Here is a 6,000-nt window from a genome sequence, read left to right on the forward strand (position 1 = left end):
GTCGATCAGGAGGGTGTTGTTTATTCTTGGATGATCACGACGTGTAGGTGACCCATTCGAAGTTTTGAACACTCGCCATCTCAGCAAACTCTTCGATAACAGGTGCTCGATAATGGTTTGATAACAGGTTATGTATGATAAATAAGATGAGTGGTCACTCAACCCAGAGTGAAGAAGTTGATTGACATCTCTTTTCCAGATTACATGCTTGCTGGTTTACAGTGTATAAAACAGGGCCAGTCTTTGCAACAACGGTAGCTGGTTTCCACTTAAGACCTCCAGCGTAGTTCCTGACAAGCACTTTGTCAACAGATGTAAATGTTCAGAACTTTGCTTGGGCTAGTCTTTCCGTCTGAGATTTGGTTTAAGATGGACAACCTCTTTTGCTTTTGAGGTATATGTAAGAGAGTTTATTTTTTCATAAATAATTCTGTTAAAGCATGTTTGAAAAGCATTGTAAGTGAGTAATAGTTATTTGTAAAGCGCCTTTTCTAGACCAGGGTCACAAAGCGCTTGAACAATCAAATAAAAGGGTACCAACAATATTGTCCATGTGCATACACATTGATACTTGTGCAAACACAAATGCATAGCAGTGGTTCTATGGCTTAAGTATGCTTGGCTGATTTCAGGGAATAAACAACGGATGTATAAAAAAAAATTGCATCCACGGACGAGTTAGCAATTTCATGATTAGTCCTAGAGTTCGGAACTTAATGCACTATTGCAAACCCCCACATGACACAGTTCCAGTAGAAACAAATAAAGGAAACTATTGCAATGTTCATTCAGTTTACCAGCGATATGGAATGGAATATGTAATCTATTCACATGGTAAGTAGGTATTACACCTTTAGGCAGGCCTTCATCTTCTCAAAATACAGTTAATCCCGCTTGGGTCATCCTACAGGCTGTCCATGTACCTTAGCTTTTTATCTGCAGAACGAGATTACAGACCAGGTAGTTTTCACCAAAGAAATTACCTTTGCTTATTTCCAGAGATCTTAAGGCTGATCAACATGAGCTAGCTTATTATCAAGAAGGCAATTTAATGTATTCTTGTTTCTATTTAAAGAGTTTTACCCCATCTCTCGTTTATCTGTCGGATTGCAGCATGGTTTACTGCCACTTGATCTCTCATTGAGTTTGAAATATTGTTGATTGTTGACCGGCAGTGCTTGAAATCTTCATGGTTGTAACCACTATATACAAAGCCAAGATTATCAACTGCCAAACACACATGGTCTGCATAGTCAACAGCAGTTCTCCCAGGAAGCTTTTTAACGGCAATACATAACACTCATCTTTTGTGGTAATGTGGACACTGTTGATGTGTACTCCCTTCTGTGTTGTGGCGTTAAATGCAATTGTGATGTCTTCATGGAAATATTTGCAGCTTGTAGACCTGCTTGTAGAACTTTCCTGTATTGCATTCTGCAAAGGTTCAATGAAGGAAGGGATGTTCTGTGTTTAAACTTGATACACAATCTTGGGCATATCATTTAAGAATTTCTTACAACTTCTTTTGGTATCTTTTTCAACATTCTTTAGTCCGTCACAGTCTCCTCTGACTTAAGTTTTTCGATCTCGAGTGATCTGATATGCTGATCTCTAAGTTCAGCTTTCAACTGCTCATATCTTGACGTTTTAATTAGTTAACCTCTTTCATTTGTCTTGAGTCCTGATAAAGTTCTTAGGTTTAGATCAGTGGTATCATCATGTCTTCATTTTATTTTCACTTCAGTTGATTTTGTAGATGTTTTATAGTTTTCACTTTCCGTTTTCTGATTTTTTTCTGAATGAGATATTTGATTTACTTGTTTCTCAACATTTATCATATTTCTGAGGTGTTTAACTTGACTTAGATATTTCTTATTTTGTTGACTTCTCATGTGCAATATAAAGTACATTTTCCATTTTCTGTTCTCTACCATGGTTAACACGCCAGGGACTGGTAAATGTAACACTAGGTAGCCCCAGCCAAACACTCCTCCAGGAATCTTCCGACACCAAGTTGCTGTCAATTTGTCTAAAGAAGTTACAGAGATAAAGACTTGTGTTGTATGATTTATTAAAAATAAACAGGAATTTTTGCAAATAGAGAACAACAAGCCTTCAGGGAGCAAAGTTCACATTGAGGCAGGCTCAGCAAATGTTGTAGGACAAAGACAGACAAACACAGACCATGTTGTCACACTGCAGTTGGAACACGCAAGTCTTCGCCATCTGTGATAATGACTGCGTGTTATCTTACAATCAAAACATGCTTTGGAGCAAGCATGTTTTCGTGAAGTACAAATAGTTTTACTCTGTTTTTCTCAACACAGTTGTCTATGTTGGAAAGCAACAAATAATGAATCCAAAGCCAAATATATTTTACAAGAATACTTGAAACTCATTCCAATAACCAACATTACAATAATAATTAGAGGGACCTCGCAGTAAGGTGACCTATGACCTGGTTCAGATCTGCTGATCCATTCCCCCCCACCTTGGATTAAAAGACACGAAAATGTAAATAACCTATAAGGTTAACACAACAACCTAAATGGATGCAAATCTACTTGTAACTGATAACAGGCCAAACTAAATTTTTCTTGCAGTGAAATAAGAGTAGTGAATGTGTGTTCTTTTTTGTCTGAGATTAGATCCTTTTTATGACTACTTACTTAAAAAGAATGTAATCTTTTTCTTTATGCCTAATAGGACAAGGTGTTAAACATCTTTTCTTTTCTTCTCCCTTTTTCCAAAACCCTTTATACTGTCACAGCTATTAAAATGTGGTCTTTGCTAGAGATGGCAGGGTCTTCATGGATAGTCCGCTAAGTGTTATGTCTCAAGTACAACACATTATCAGGTGTGGATGTTGTGTTGTGATTTGGCATTTCTAAATACAACTTCACCCACACGCTGAACAGTCCTGAGTGTTTGTTACACCAGTGGCTCCATGTGCCGCCCATATAGTCTCTTTTTTGATTCAAGCCACACGTGATGGCTGCTCCATACTACTGTAGCTGCAAGCTCCTTGACAGTTCTCGCTTATTCCTGACCTGGAATTCCAACATCATTCAGTACTTTTTTTCTCCAAGGAAACAAGATGAGTCATTGTTAGGTCTGAGGTTATGGAAGTCCTGGGTTGCAATTTTGATTAATTACTGGTTATTATACTATTAGTCTCTTGACTGGGGGAAGCAAAGAGAGAACTTGTGTTTGTAGGGATAAACACCAAGGATATTGGGCCTTTGTGGTCTGTTCGGTTGATTAATGATCCTCCGTACAAATGGATCCCAGCGCTGTATAAAAAGGGATGGACGAGGGTGTATTGGAAATGCAACAAGGCGTGATGGACGTTTGATATCCTTCCTCACATCTTTTAATTGTTTCTGTGTTCTTAGTGTACTGAACTTATGTTCTTCTGCTGGAAAGACTCTATGTTCCCTCTGATGCAACAACATAGCATCATCGGCATCATTTACAAAGAACAAGAGTTCGGCTTCAAGCAGTGCACCGATCCAGTATAACTTCTTATCTTTTAGGAAAGCGTCCACATCGCCTAACACACTTTGCAGCATTCCCAGCCTCAGTTTGCTTCTGTATTGACCCAGTAGGCAATCTTTATCATCAGGTTTCAGGCATAGCCCTTTTGTGTAAAATCCAAGCGCCTTAGCAAAATGATTTCTAAGAAAGAACCAATCTGCTTGTGTCCTGAATTGATGTACCTTGACAATACTTTTTTTGTCAATTTCTTGCCCCACTGGAGCCAAACCTGACAATTGTGGAACCATCAGTATTTCCATAAAACAGAGGTGTTTTATGGAAAGTGGCTTTATGTGTAGGCTAACCCGCAGCCCAGGCTAGCTGGGACTCTGCGGTAGAGAAAGAGGAGACTACTACAGGTCTCTCTGAGGACAAGGGAGATTAATTTATATCAGCAGTATCCAATACAGCTGACTTTTTTCTTTTGTTGTTAGTGCTTTCAAAATGACAATCAAAGTAGTCGAAAATGGCATGTTTTCCTTTGTTGCCTCATCCCTAAAATACACATTCAAATGGAGGTTTAATTAATCAGTGTTCTCATTTTCAGAGCCCATCAGATTATCTGCTCTCTACTACATAATCTTTAGCTCGTGAAGCTTCACTCATCAGAATTCAAGCAACATTCAGGTAATCTACTGTACAATATAGTGTCTTGAGATGGGAGTCCTTTTGCAGAGAAGAGGTCAACCTTCTGAAATAAATAATTATTCATTGCTATACATTGTCATATTGCTAAATAAAGCCTTTTTGCCCATAATTTGCAGGTCTGCTTACTACTGCATTGTGAATCAGATTTATGAATGTGACCGTAAACTTAGAGACATAAGTGTCAAGATTAGAGTGAACTTCTTAAAGGACTCAGTTGAATTCAAAATAACATTTCAGTCAACACCACATATGATTTTAAACATATAAGTCCACTTTGCCTGTTACATTATTGATGCCATAGACACATCAAAATAGTATCTTAAAACAGCAAGTAAGTTGGAATAGAAGTCTAGAATAGTCTCCATAATTAAAATTTAATTTTATACTCACTCTAAAGTTGACTAAGGGTCAGGATTCTTTTCAAAGAATCGTGTCTCCTTTTTGAAGTTATAGGCAGAAATCTAGTCCATTTGCGAGCTACACTCAGTTTTCTTTGTTCAGAGGGTGGAGACAGACAGTAGACAGTGGGATAGACTTGTGAACTGAACCTTCACAGAAATTCCACCTAAACTTCTTCCGCCAGCATCTACCATGACCATCCGTCTGGACGATGTAAAGGCGTGGATGAGGCACAATGAATTTTTATCTTAACATGGAAATAATTTTATTAAATAGTAACTACTGGTATATATTAAATGGGCAATTTTGTAAGTATGTGTGCCCCAGGAACTGTACATCGGAGTATGCTAGCCACCAGAGACAGCGTCTTTGCTACTACTACTTGGCCAGTAGGATGTGGATGACTAAGTAGGTACTTAAACATAGTTACGGTATAATTGAATGGTTTAAAATTTAAAATTTCTTGTTTTTGCACCAGGGAGGAGTTGCCATCGATGCAAGCTCATGGATCATATTAATATCCAGACACCAATCAAAGTAGTCTACACATTTATTTCCCTGAAAAAACATGCAAAAAATCTGTTTAGATATATTATGTATAATAACAAGTACTATTATTCAACTAGCTTCAGGAAGCTTGGGGTGTGGTTAGCTTGTAACACATCAGCCTTCTTGGCCTTTTAGAGTTTTTAAATATGTATTGTGTATTGCTGTTGATTGTTAAAGTGCTTTGTGACCCTGGTCTAGAAAGGCGCTTTATAAATAACTATTACTGACTTACTTACCTTCTCTCTGAAACTGCTAGAGGGCACAAACACATCATTACAATGATGAAGTGAATTAGTTGATTTAAAATTCTGTGCATGATGGCTTATACCTATTTCCTATTTTTATTCATTATTTTAGTTGTAATCCACAGTTAAACACCAAGTCTCCATCATTTTTAATATAAAACATGCCATTTCCAGTGCCTATCACCCCCAGACGACAGGCAGACAAGAATGTATTAGCTGATACAGACATTGTTTTATTTGTTTAAATAATTACAATTTAATTGCATGTAATTATGTGTATTTATTTCATATTTTTTCTTTGCTTTTACTGTTCTGAAAGAGAGGACTAACCAAAATCCAGGGGGCACTTAGTTGATATGTGAAAAAGTCACAAGAAATCTGTACCTCAACCTTTCAGCAGGATTGTACGTCACGTAACATGTTTTTTCCTCATCTTTCACGGACACCAGATTGGCTGATGAAGGCTCCTGAATGAGAAGGTGTCCATAGATAAATAGATAGATAGAACTATTATTGTTTTTTCCAATTAGAACACAGCAACACAGACGATAATTCATAAAAATAAAAAAAATAAGAACAAGAAAACAAAGTCTCTATAAAAAGAAAGTACAAGATGACAAAA

The sequence above is a fragment of the Callionymus lyra genome, chromosome 9 (assembly GCF_982586985.1).
Source record: "Callionymus lyra chromosome 9, fCalLyr1.hap1.1, whole genome shotgun sequence".
NCBI classification, from domain to species: domain Eukaryota; kingdom Metazoa; phylum Chordata; class Actinopteri; order Syngnathiformes; family Callionymidae; genus Callionymus; species Callionymus lyra.